The sequence below is a fragment of the Equus quagga genome, chromosome 1 (assembly GCF_021613505.1).
Source record: "Equus quagga isolate Etosha38 chromosome 1, UCLA_HA_Equagga_1.0, whole genome shotgun sequence".
NCBI classification, from domain to species: domain Eukaryota; kingdom Metazoa; phylum Chordata; class Mammalia; order Perissodactyla; family Equidae; genus Equus; species Equus quagga.
Genome location: NC_060267.1, coordinates 70,520,119 through 70,534,338, shown reverse-complemented (window position 1 = coordinate 70,534,338; position 14,220 = coordinate 70,520,119). Strand labels below are relative to the sequence as shown.

The 14,220-nt window shown below is 42.1% G+C and overlaps 1 protein-coding gene across 12 annotated transcripts in view; it reads right to left on the bottom strand.

Annotated features, from left to right (window-relative positions):
• Positions 1–9,579, bottom strand: part of ZNF462 (zinc finger protein 462) — a 140,066-nt gene extending 130,487 nt beyond the window's left edge. For 3 of the 12 annotated variants that reach the window (XR_006885102.1, XM_046638483.1, XM_046638557.1), the window contains exon 1: positions 4,056–4,323. The gene's annotated coding sequence lies outside the window, so the exon portion shown is untranslated. The other 9 variants (XR_006885111.1, XR_006885110.1, XR_006885112.1 and 6 more) reach the window with 8 other exon arrangements.
• Positions 9,580–14,220: the final 4,641 nt, after the last annotated feature.

Below are 14,220 nucleotides of genomic sequence, written 5' to 3'. Positions count from 1 at the left end.
TTTCTCCAGAATGATTTCTCTGTGTGATATATTGGAGCTATGGCAAAAATTTGCATAACGAGCTTCGTCAACTTGATGCTTCAAACACAAAAAGGATCTCTGAGCTTTGACATCAAAAGAGAACGTTCAATTTGACACTTTACTTCTCTCATAGTGGTTTATCCAAAATACTTGTCCTATGTTGAATGTGTATGTCCAGAAAAAGGCAGAAACCATGGCTTTAATATTATGGTGCTTCGCATGATGACCAAGGACATCAGAGATGGACATGTCTCTCAGGTAACCAGTTAGACCATATTTTCAAACTCTAAAATGCTTCTTAAATACCTAATTTCTTCCCTGCAGAAAAGCTCAACTGTAAGACTGTCTATAAAGACACCAAAACATTTGGATGCAAAGTCAAAAACGTGGTGAGTCAAACCACTGGGCTGGCAACCAGTTTGTCCGATTTCTCTCCCCCCACTGAAATAAGTAATTAACCAGTTGTCCTGGGATCAATAACAACAAAAAAGGCATCATGGAAGTTTGCTTCAAGATCAAGGTATAATGTATTTATGTTTACATAAACATATATGGTTAATTAGATGCAAAATTATATGCTAATTACTTTCCCAAACAACTCTTTTTATTCCATTGCATCTGAACTTCTGAGTCTCAACACGTAGCATCCACATACGCATTAGCAAATTTAAATATAACACTGATAACATTCCACTTATGCGCCAAAGTAATGGTATCAAAACATAATATTTAAAAATGAATAATAAAAGGGATGATTCCAAGTAAGATTTTTAAGAGAGCTCTTGGAGAGGCCCAGGTTTTTAATAAAGCAGTAGAGATTTGAAGAGAAGTATTTTTAAATGAGCATACACATCAACTGAAAATCTTGAAAACCATACATCTTCGTCTGCAAAAAACAGGGTTTTACTTCATTGACCAGGGACAATTATCAGCTAAAGAACCATGTGTTTCTCCTCTCCTTTCACACTCCTCAGAGGAACAATAACCCTCAATTAATGACACAACAGTTTGGTTTGAAAAATGTGATGTTGTCATATACAGCATTGTGCTGTATGACACTGCTACCAGCTACTCAATAGAATATAATTACATCTGGAATCTAAAACCATTTCAGTATGCACAAAAATACTGGAGACAGAAGGAACTTTACACACAAAAAATCTGACACATAATGAGAAAACAAAGCAAGAAAAAAGCTGGTATAAGTCGCTCACCAATGTGTTCCTTATTTCTCTTGAAGCTGGTACCTTTCTATATTTTTCCTTAGTTGAAAACAAGGTCCAATCAACCTTCTTACAATGTATTAATTGGTCTGAATCTCCTCCAAGTTTTCATTCCACCGTGGAGCCCTCCTTCCCTATCCTTAATAGTCCATCTACAATTCTTCCAACATCTTCCCTCATCCTCAAGATGGCTACCTTACCTAATGGAAAAGCAACATCTTCATGGTTGGCTTTTCTAAATTCATCAAGCATTTCAGGACTTAGCTCTTTCCTTGGATCAATTACATACAGTCTCGAGAACTAACGTGTGAGGAACTCCAATCAATGCGTGGACTGGGGTAAGACTGGGTCCTTTCTTCAAATCACCCTCACAAAATGTCTTCCTCTAAGACTAACAGATTCCTCCCAATTAAAAAGGTGAAGACACCTGGACATAAGGTTTTCCCAAGTGACATAATATTTTAAAAATTTGGTTCCATACTGACATTGTTAAGAAGACATCTGATATTTCTGAAGACTCACAGTACTTGAGAACACAGAAAAAAACAGCAGACTGGAAGGGAAGGGGGAAACAAAGGAAACAACAGAAGGCCTAATACACAAATGGAACAACCTGAAGAGAAACATAGACTCTGGAGAAACTGGTGTTAGCCAGTCTTAGAGTTCCTCTGAGATCTTACAGGATTTGTTGTTGGGTTTTTTCTTTTCCTTTTTTTTTTTTTTTTTTTTTTTTTGCAGAAACCAACCCATACCAGACAATAAAGTCTGACAATACATCAAAACATGATGATAACCAAGCCCCAGAACTCCAAAATCTCAGCTTAGGGCCACCACCATCTTCACAATGAGGAAATAACATTTCCTGGTGAGTTTCAGGAGCCCTGGAGCAGCTTAAAGTTCTGTGAAGACCTCAGTGGAAAATGTTTTAAGGTTTTGCCTTGCCTTTCCTGAAGGAGGTCAAAACCCTTCAGGTCCACTCAAAAAGAGAAAAAAAATTCCCAAAGTTGACTTTAAAATGGAAACAAACGCCTCAATAACTTGTGAAAGCACTCCTTTGATGGGAGAAAAATCTCAGCAGCCCTTCAAAGCCCCTCATTTCCTTGCATAATGAATAGACAGTGAGGAACCACCACCACATTCCCCCCTGGAAAGGGAGAAGGAGTGAGCAGGCAAGCCTCCTCCAGCCATCACCAACTGAGCTTCAAAATGGAGACATCCATAATTTTATAAACACTTCTCATCTCAGCTTTGTCTCCTGGAAACCCCGCTCTCCTCCATTTTCTGGTGGAGTTACAACATGACACGGCTTACCTGACTCAGTTCTCAGCTCTCAACCAAACTAGGTAGACACTTCCTCCAAAAAACCTCCAAGCCACCTCCAGAAACGAAACCAGAGCAAACCAAACAGCCAACACAGACACTCAGACACAGCCCCGGGAGCCCTGGGAGAAAGCCCCAACTGGTTGGTCTTTTCCCATCCCAGGCGCGTGCTTAAAAATGAAACTTTTTTTTTTTTTTGGTAGGGGAGGAATATAAAAGGAACTCCAGGCAGCCTCCCTCCCTCTCTGTAGGTTAGAAGCTACAATGAAAAGAAAATGAGGGTTCCTTCAGGAATGGTGAAAAGCCTGGAGAATGAACGTGAGAAGGAGCTTTGTGTTTTGGAGTCTGGACTGGAACCAAAGCAGACAGCTTGCAAATGGAGGACAGGGAGATAAAGAAAGGGAAAGAGAGGGGCTGCTCCAATGGGGGGCGGCTGCGGCTTCCCCTCGTGCCTGGAAGGAGGGCAGACCCCTGGGAACTGCACCAGGAGTGAGGCGACCCCCAGGCCCCTGCCTTCTTTTCTCCCCTCCTTAGAGGAGAGCCAAGCGTGTGTAATGGCTTCTCCTCTCCAGAAACCGTTGTCCTCCTCCACCAGACGCTTCTGAACCCCCCAGCCTGGAGACAGCTCCTCAGCTGCTCCTGAACCTGCCACCCCCACCCGGGCCGTGCCCCCCGCTCCTCGCCTCCCTCAGCAGCAGCAGCAGCAGCAGCAGCCACCCCCCAACACATCCCGACCCCGCATCCCAACTTCGGGGAGAGAGAGAGAGAGAGAGAGAGAGAGCCAAATACCTGAGGAAGAGGGGGGTGCCAGTCCGCAAGGCTTTGCCATCGGGCGGGGGACAGGCAGACAGAGGGGGGGAAAGGAAGGAGAGGGACAGAGAAAGAAAGAGGTCAACCCGCTCAGGTCGGGGCGGCTCGGAGCGCTCCCTCCTCTGCCCCTCGCTCGCTCCCTCTGGCTCTCGGCTCAGGTCTCCTCGCCTCCCGCCCTCAGCCCCCTGTCTGTCCCTACTCCTGTCCCCACACTCGGAGCATCCATCCTAAGCCTCCAGCTCTCTTCTCACTCATCTTTCATTTTCTCTTCTCTCCACAGAACTACACGAAATTAATTAAGCCACAGCGCTCCGCTCCCCCCAGCAGAAGGAGCAGCCAGCAGGAAAAGCACAGCCACCTCCACTGCCACCACCACCACCTTCTCCTTCTCCTCCTCCCCCTCTTCCTCCTCTTCCTCCTCCTCCTCTTCCTCCCTCGCTTCTCCTCCTCCTCCTCTTCCTCCTCCCCCTCCTGTTCTCCCTCCTCCCCCTCCTCCTCCTCTTCTCTCTTGCTTCTTCTCCTCTTCCAACAGCCAGTCCATGCAGGGGACTTCCTCTCCTCCCCGCTCCGCCAACCCTCCTTGGCCGAATGAATGAGCGCGTTTGTGCCTCCACCACCCCGCGCTCTCCTCCCCGGAGCACTCAGACCACCCCGAGGTGGTGGTTAATTGCAGTAACTTACAGAAGAAGCGTCCCGGCGCCGGGAGGTGTTTCGGGTTCTCCAGCCCCACCGCCTCCTTATCCTCTTTCTCTTTCTCCTCTTCCTGCTCGGGTTATTGTTGTGGAAGTTGTTTGGGAGTCTCATGTGCTTCTGCCGGGTCTCAGCAATGGAGGATCGCCATCTTCCCTGCCTTCCTCGGCTCCTCAGACTCGCTGCAGCTGCAGATGACCTGAGATATCCGTCTCTCTCCCTCTCTCTCCCTCCCTCCCTCTCCCTCTCACTCTCTCTCTCTCCCCTCTCTCTCTCCTCTTCTCTCTCCTCTCCTCCCTCTCCCTCGCGCGCTCTCTCTCTCTCCCTCCCTCTGTGTCTCTCTCTGAATAATGAGCAACCAGAGGGAGAGAAAGCAAGACAGAAAGAGAGAAGGAAGACAATCTTCTCCTGCCACACAAAACGCCAGAGCACCAGGGGGTGCGCGAAGCCTTTCTAATAACAACAACAACGTGCAGGAGAGAGGAAGAAAAAAGAAAGAAAGAAAGAAATGAGGAGAGGGCTGGGGGGCTAAAGGGGGAAGAATTATCCAAGAGCTGGAGAAGAGCAGAAGGAGAAGCTGGAGGAGATGCTGAGGCTGCGGCTGCTGTCCCCCCTCCCCCCCGCCGAACCCCAGAAGGAGGCAAGGTGGTTGCAAAGTTAAGGCTGGGACATTGTCTTTGTCACTCAGAGCAACACAGAGCCAGGCCAGTGAGATGCAAGAGGAGGAGGTGGCAGCGGCGGAGGAGGAGGTGGTGGTGGTGGAGGAGGAGGAGGAAGAGGAGGAGAAGGAGGCAAAGGAGGAGGAGAAGGGGAAGAGGGAGATGAGATGAATAAAGACCTGCGGAGAAGGCGGTACGAGGAGCGCGGCGGCCGGGCTGAGGCGTGCGCGCTCGCGTCCCGGAGGCGCCCGGCCGCCCTGGCCGGTAGAGGAAGCCCCCCGTGAGGACCCTGCCCCGCCGCTCATAGCGCTCCCACCATCAGCCCTGCCCGAGGCGCCGAGCCCCGGCCCCAGAGAGTCCCTCACACGCATCCATCTAGAGGCCAATCTTTGCAAAGAACATACATGGGGAACTAGAGGTTGCCAGTCTAAACCCAGATCAACCACGTGGGGCTTTTTAATCCCTTTCCAGCTTGCGGTGTGAGTATCTCCAGTGAAAAGCTCAAATTGTCCATTACTGGCACGTATTTTGAAGTCTTCTCCCCCGAAATAAAGGGTCATTGTGCATTTTATTTCTTTTCTGATATGGCAAGGGGGGATGGGGGAGGTTAAGAACCCGTCATTCCGAGCCTCGGAACCACCACTTTCTTTTCCTAACTTGTGAAATGTTTTGACGGCGCACCAAAAGAAAAAAAAAAAAAAAAGACTACTTAAATAACTTTACACCCTCCGGCCCCGCGTTGTTTGCACTTTCTGGCTGATCATCTAAAGGCTCGGAAAGTAACAATCAGCGCTCCTAATGATAAGGTGTCATGGTGTTGAAGACAAGAGAGCCAAGATGAAGCTTTCACACCTTGAATTTTTATTTAGTGTAATTTTCCCCAAATCGTTCTGAACTTTTTTTTTTTTTTTTTTTTTTTGCAAAAGAGTAGGTTTTACCCTTCTCTCTTACCAGGTCTAATGTCTCCTAAGGCGTAAATCTGATGGGGGGGGGGGGGGGCGGGTTTGCCTACAGTATAAAAAAATCAATACAGCAAGTCAGGAGCAATTCAAGTTCAAGGGCATGGGCAGGGTGTACCATTTCTATTTCTCGCATCCTCGAGTTGGACATCAACAGCCTCGGGAGAGAGAAACACGCAGCGCGCGGGGCAGAGACCTTAATTAAAGTTTCTTTTGTCCGCGTCTGAATTGGGGGATGTTGCTGGATTCCTTTGCATGGGGAGCGCGCATCCGGTGAGAAGGCGCAGTGTCGAGGGTCCAGGGCAAGATTGTCCTCTCTAATACTCACTCCCCACCCCCGCAAAGAACCATCCGGGAAGATACACCCATAAACCTATACAATAAAAGGGGAGGAGGAGACGCGCGCGGAGTTGGTTCCCATCGGATAGCGGGGTTTCATAAACAGATCTGAATCCTCGTTTTCCAAGATTTTTCCCCATCGTTTATTCCGGGGCAGAATCTCTCACCCAGAGGCACGATTTCACCCCCTTCTAGTCAACACTTCCTGCCCTTTTCTCCTCCCACTCGCACTAAAAAGCTTGGGAGCCCTAAAAGGGTGTTGATGGCGGGGGTGATAAATAAATAAATAAATGACACTCTACGCGTGCGGTGGAGAAGAAAGGAGGGGGAGGGAGAGGAAAGGCGAGGAGAGAGAAGAGAAAAAGTAGGGAGAGGAGAACAAGGAGGAGAAAGCTCAGAGGCGAAAGGGAAACGGGAGCCAAAGAAAGAAGAGAAAGAAGAAAGGAGAGAGGAGGACGGTAAGGCTGGTCAGGACTGAAATGACCCTGGCTTTGTGCAGAACTGGGAGGACTCCCCTTTCCAGGTGCCTGGAGGGACCTGGGGAAGTCCTTCTGCCCCGAGCTCCTCCCCCCGGGACCCCAGGGGTGTCTGAAGCGCTGGCCGTCGCTCCCCCATAAATTCCTCGTGGCAACGGGAGGAAGCGCGCCAGGTCTCCACCGTCCCTTCAGTGCCCCGGCTGATAATTTACCTCTTTGTCTTTAATAAAAAGCTGACTTTTTCTGTCAAGCTCTGCACCGGGAAAATAACAATCGTATTTCAAGATTGAAAGCTCCTATTACTGCTGGGTTTTGGAGGCTGTGATAAAATCTTCATCGACGTGAAGGTACCTTCTGGGTTGGCTGGGGTCGGAAGTCCTAAGATGGGGGCCGCCCTTCCCTGGGGGCAGGGGCGCAGGGAAGCAGGCGGTGGGGCGGGAGGAAGAAGCGACGGGGTCAGAGGAAACCCAAGGCTCCTGGGGCACCAAAGGGCTTCCCGCAGTGGGGAAATGAGCCCTGGGGAGGAGCCTTTCGCGAGAACGTGAGCGCGCCCCAACACGCCTCAGACCTCATAAACCCACTTGGCAAAGACCGGGGAAGCGGCTGGCAGACCGACTGCGGTGAACTCCAGAAATTAACCTGCGCTGCAATTAAACGGGCTGCCACCCTTTCACACTCACCTCGAGCGACCGAGCTAGAGAGCTCCCGAACCGGCTGCGGGGGACCTGGCTCCTCCCTCCCGTCCCAGGAGAAGAGGACAAAAAGGGGAGATGGACTTGGAGATGGCCCCGCCCTTCAAACGCTCCAATCCTTGGAAACTAAACCTCCTCTCCAAGCCTCCACATCTAGAAGGGACAAAGGCAGCGAGGAGATCCAGAGACCGATGGGGGAGATAGGTGGCTTTCGGGCTTCTCATGCGGGTGCACTGGGGGAAAGGTACAATGGCTAAGTTTCCATCCCAAATATGGGATACTCTTTAGAAGACCATCTTCTGATTTAGAAGCTTATTGACTTCTCAAAGCCGTGAAGCGAATGACTGCAAAACTGCTGCACAGCCGTGCTTTTTGAATGTGGGAAGGCTAAAATTTCAATTAATGATGCCTTACACAATCTTTTCGACTTTTTGGAGTCCCAAGTGCCTTAACTATGCAGCTAAAGGAATTGGAAGAACTTACACATGGTGGGGGACTGGGCTTTTTGTTCGCTTGTTTTTATTGGGGGCAGTGTTCTTTCAAATGATAGTAAAGCAATTGGATAAATCAAAGCTGGGTCATTCAAGGAAAGCGCTGTGGCTGAAGGTTTTAGCGAAAATCTTGATAAACTTGGCACTTAAGTAACTAATTATGCTTTGCCATTAGCGGACCATTAAGATAAGCAGGAGAAAGTTCACACCTCCTGCTATTTCATTCCCTAAGAATATTCACAAAGATAATACAAGCCTAGTTGGTGGGTTATCTTCTCCACCAGGAGGGTTAATTTCTAAGTTTTTTAATTAAAATGGAAAAGCTTAGGTTTTGTACACAGCCAACATTGTGAGGGAAGTCTCATGGGCACATGTTGACGCTGTGAAATTTGCTTTTTGTTACTGTACCCTATGCCATTTTCCCCTGGAGTCATATGGGATTTCAAGACTTTATTAATCTGCCAGGAAATATGAATATGTTGGAAGTCTGGACTTTCTTCTCCCTTATCATGGGTGACTGGCATACAGACTCCTCATAAAGGGAAATTATGGCTCATCAAAAGAGTGACTTTATGAGCATTAATAGAACAATAAATCTTAAGATTTTAGTTCAAGAAACAGTGGAGTCCTATTATCAGGGTGACCCATGCAAATATGATCCACTACTTGCCCAACTCCCGCAGGAGAGGGATAGTCTATAAATCATTTTGGTCTCTAAAGGTTTAGGAAAGGAGGCCACCCACATCTCTCAAAGAAAAGTTTTTGGGGGGACAGGAGTCTCTGTCACCAGCAGGAAGGAATCATGGAAAGAATGAAGACTTGGTCCAGAGGCTACATTAAAAAGATAGAATTTCAATTGAAACAAGAGTGTATAGATGCTCTAATGTCATTGTTTCAATATTTATTTTCTATCATATAAAAATGGAACAATTCTCCTACTTCCTGAAAACTATACCAAAAAAAAAAAAAAAACCCAGTTTATAACCCCACTTTCTAAATTCCAGCTGGAAAACTGTTCAAGCTGATGATTTTGGCAAAACAGAGACTAGATGAATAGAGAGTATGGCTTTTTCAGAAGTCTTAATTATTCCATCCTTAAACATTTGACCATATTGTGACGTACCCCTTGAACTTGGTGTTTTCCTACCTTTGCGAAACTGCTTTCCATGCAACTCAATATAGTCTTTTTACTATTTGAGATTGTTCGTGATTTTCAATGGGTTATTTATTTTGAATTCTTGAGATCTTTTACTCTTGTTGGAAAGTAGTCAGTCTTTAAAATGTTTTTCTGAAAACTCCAAATTGGGTAATTATGGACCCTCCAAATATCATGAAAATAAAGTCACTAGCACACCCTCTTTTTGATCTGTTACAGAAAAATCAATATATTCTCTTAAACCCACATTTAAACATATGTAACTAGTTGACTGGCGTCCATGCCTAGGAGAAGTGACGGAAAGAAGACAAAGGTGGATGATTTCATGATTCTGGACAGCTCTCAAAGAGAAATTGCAATAACTTATATTAAACTTACTCTGTATAAATCTTCATATACATACCTTTGGATACCAAAGAAGATGTATCAATAGCAATGTTCTAAAATTAAAGTCTTTCTCCTATAGGTAGAAGTTAAACTTACAGTTCTATCAAACTACTGTAATATGGAACATTCATGTGTAATATCATTTACCCATTGAATATTTGTGTAGCATCTACAGTATGCCATACTCAGAACTGAACATAGGGATACAAAGAGGAGTAAGAGATGAGTTAAAATCTTAATGCATGATCTACTTTATGAACCACTAACTTTAAAATCACATTTCTTGGTTATAGAACTTTATATTTTTGACTTACTCAAAAGCAATACAGGAATTTGGCCGATAAGGAGACTGTGATGAATTTGAACATTTCTCTTCGTACTATGGAGTTATTGAGAAGTAATATTTTGTTAAAATAAAATTTTTGGATTTCATTTTAAAGTCACTGTCTTGCCTTAACTCATAATTCACCAAGAAATTCTTATGAGAGAGGATCTTTTTAGGAAAGAGAGCAACTTTTGTTCAACTATGATCCACCGAAATTCAGAAGAAAAAGACTCAGCTGAAAGGTTGCCTATTTGTTGAGGCACCCCTTCTAGCTGAAAGACCAGTATTTCCAGATTCCTACTACCACCCGAACTTAAACTGAAGCCCAGAGAGGGGATGTAACTTGGTCAGGAACACAGAGCTTGTCAGGGGCAATTAGCTCTAAAAACTACGCCTCCATTGCAGCTTCCTAAAGTTATCATTCTCCTTTCACCTTCAAGATTTCTTTTTTTGTTAAGATTTCTTTTCTTTACATTCCCACGCTACTTGTACTGTAATTTATTTAATATATATTAGTTTTAAATCAACTTTTAAAAAAGTCGTAGCTTCATCAGAAGCAATAATACCCATGAAATCACAAGTCTGATGAGCTATCTTTAAATACACTTTCAATACATATCAAAATAAATATATTGCTATTAAAATTAAAATAATAAAAACATTTTTGGATTAAAAAGCAATCTGATAGCATACATACATGCCAAACTTTTAATTGTACGGAGTGAGAGAGATGGAAAAGAAAGTGTTTTTGAATTATTTTTGTATACAAATATGAATCACTTTTATAATTGAAAAAATAGGAAAAAAATTATGTGGGCTAGTGGTGGCTTGCATACCCCTGTATTAAGCTGTCTGACTATATATTCTTAGTAGGAATTAAAAATTAGCACCAGCCTTTTTAGTGCAATTTAACAATATATATTTAAAGTCTTAAAATTCTGACACTTTTTGTCCCCTTAATTCCTCCTCTTAGAATCTGCTCTAAGGAAACAGAAATGTAGAAAAGATTTATGCAAAAGAAAAAGATACAGGTTAAGTAATTGAAAATAATGTGATAAGAGGAGAAGAAGAATGGCTAAGTAAATCATATATCCTCTCTATGACATATTAGGCAGTTTAAAATTGTTTATGTAGATTTAGTAATTAAATAGAAAAATGGCCTGGATAAAAGACCTAGATACAAAAATTATGATCACTGATTATTTTTTCATAATGCGCGCACACGCACGCACACACACACACACAAATCACCTTGAAAGGAAATACACCAGTCAATAGTAAGTTGACTTCTCATTATAAAAATTCAGAAAAGGCAGAACTTATATATAATCTGTTACATATTTATATAGACTATATATGCATCTATATATGTATGTACATATATACACATACATACATATCCTATGGAGTCAACTGCTTTGTTTGAATTCACTTGTCAATTATCTGTTTTAAGTATCTAGAAAGATTTTAAAATTAAATGATAGAATCTACTTTTATGTGTCTGGTAATTAAAAATTGTTTCAAACAGCTTACTAATACTGCTAATAAAAGTGGTACAGTAACTTTTTCACAAAGATAATTTAATTTGCTTTTCACAGGGACAACAGGAAGATTTGAGTGGTCACTTTGAGTACATTTTATTACAAAAGGAAATTTAGGACCAAAGAGATTGGATGATTCAACCTAAGTTCTTCCAAAACTGATGGTGTAAAGAAGACTAAATCCAGGTCTTCTAAATTCTGCTCTTAAATTTTGAAATCTAGAATTCTACTACAAGCTCAAAAATATTACCAAATGTTATCAAAAGTAAATTACTAATGGCCAATATGAAAAAAATTCAACTTCATCAGTTATGCGAATGAAAGTCATGATACTCTTTTACACCTAAAAGTTGGCAGAAATATAAACTGTATGTGTGTATATACATATATATATGTTTGTATTTCCCAACTGTTAAGAATACATATAATTCCCAGTTGTTGAGGATATGAAAAAATAGATTGGCTAGTTCTCTGTTGGTGGGACTATGAAAAGTTTCATTCTTTCTGGATGTATTAAATGTCTTTAACCCAGGAATTTAACTTTTGGAAATTGACTTAAGGAAATATTCATGACTATCATCAAAAATTAATGTACAAAGAGGTTCATTGTGGCATTAATACCCAACAAGTGATTTAGTTAAAGACATTATGTTTATCTATGTAATAGAAAGCTGCATAGCTATCAAATTCTGTAGGAAATATTGTGATATTGAAACATTTACATGACTTTTTGATAAGAAAAAAACAGATTTCAAAACAATATATATAGCATTAGCTTGTATTTGTAAATATGCGTGTGTGTATCTAGACACTGAAAAATTATTAGAAAAGTGTAACCAAAGCGTTAATAGTATTTTTCCAAATAATGTAATTTTTTCTAGGTGACATAATTATATGTATATTATATATTTTTTCACTGTGTTTCTCATTGAATATATTTCTACAATGAATATATCTCTTCTGCAATTAGAAAGTAAAAGTTTTAGAACTTACACATAAATTTTGCCAGCACAAAATTTCTCTTATGAAGATTGACCAAACCAAATGTTTGTCTAATTCATAAAAGAAATTTTAACTGTAAGGTTTTATTAATCATTATTTTAAGACACACACACCTTGAAATCCTTGCATATGTTCATTTGATTTCCCAAGCAGCTTTAGGCAGAGTTCAGTGCATCCAGCACAGATGTCTGGTAGTAACTGCCAGCACCAAGTTTACTCCACTTTGTGACCACTAACCACTGGCCCATGACTGACCCCTTGTAGATTTCACGTTAGTTGCCTCTTCATCATAAGGTGAAATCTACACATACTTTCTCTTGTCTACTGAGTTGAGGTTTGATTTCCCAGAAAGTTGCTAAGGACAGTGTTTCAGAAAAGTTATTCATTGATGTTTTTTAAAGCGTCTAGAATGCAGCACAAGTTTATTTTTCAATTTTTTTTGATGTTTATCTTGAAAATCTGCTCAATCTAAGGAGCAGGTTTTAAGTTAGTCCTAATTGATTCACTCTTTAGAATAAAGACAAAGCCATATTTATGTAAAGAATGTGGGAGTCTATAACTGTAAGCTTTACGGTGAGGCAGCATAGATGATGGAAGAGCTCTAAATCTGGAGTTAAGGGACAGGTATCTAGTTCAGAAAATTAAACCCAAAATGTGTACCCGTGACAAAAAACAATCCATTACTGTTTAAACAAATTTTAAAAATCAACCACGATAATTAAAAATAAAAAACCTAAGCATGATTAATTGTATCTAAGTTCTTCTATTACTGTTTATTTGCTGCTTGTTAGTTCCCTGTGTCATTTGCTTGAACTCGGCTACCAGATATGTGGCAGGAAGGCCAAAGGGTTTTTAAAAGGAGAAGAGAAAACCTTAAAATCAAGAAAGTGCTGTTTATTGGTATCTCAAATTGAAGAAACAGTTGTGTATGCTCAGAAAAATCTATTCAGTGCAGGAAATGTTATAATAAATAGAAATAACTAAGCGACAGCAAAGGGGGGACATTTTATTCCACTTCAGTTTTCTGTGAATTGTATAGAGACCACCAGTGTTCCTTGGTCTAGCTTCTGGATCAGCCGTGTTCTGCTGGAGCACAATTTGAAAACCACTGATGTATTCCAGATGAGAGAGTGATCTCAAGGAAAAGGGATTCGCCCAGGATTACATACCAAGTTATTGACGATCCAGACCTACTCAATTCCTCTTCATGCAATTTCCACCTCATCCAACTGGCCTATCCTAGCAAAAGAGATTTCCTTTAGCTGCTATTGAACCAAAAGCTCAGTTACCTTATTTTCTCCCTCCCTTGTTCTCTCGTTGCCTCTCTCCCTTCCTTCCTAAGGTTTCCCAGAATGAGATCCTGTACTTTACAAGACCAACAATAGTTAATGGCTTAGTGAACCAATAAATAATTTTTATGTTTTCTCAATTCTTTTGTTGACTTTCAGTTCATTTCATCTTTTTTTCTAAGCTCAGAGAATTAGCAGAACAGCTAATTGTGTTCTCCAAATATCCACATCTTCTGTTCCTTGGGAATGTTTAGGGTTTTCCTTCACATTTTTCTTCTCATCTTTCAATCTAAAAGGGTTTTTATAGGGTTAGCATCAGGGGGGCATAAGATTTTTCACCTGGAAAATTACAATTCTATTTTATTTCACCTGGAAAATTACAATTCTATTTTATTTCACATAGAGATATAAATAGAGAAACATAGCAGTAGTCTGCATATCAGGGATCATATGAAAGAGAAGTTACCTGTTCTGGTCCTTTTGCGTTCACCCTATGTCATGCAGCATTCGAAAATGAAATATTTCTATTATTTAAAAAGGAGACTGGCCCCTGCTCTCATCTGGCTTATGACAGAACACTGAATTTGAAATTTAGTAGGGATTTTTTAAGTGTCATGAACAGGGAATTATAGTATCAATTTGGCAGTCAAATTCAAATTACTAGAACTGAGTGGTAAAGCATATAACATGGAAAAAGAGAAGCAATAGCTATTGTTATTACAGTTTCATTTCATAATAGACTATAGCCAGTATCTAGCAGATGCTCCTGTCCCATTCACCGAGGAGACTGCCAAATCCAAGACATCTCCACCTAACTGTCACCTGAACGCCAACTCAGGA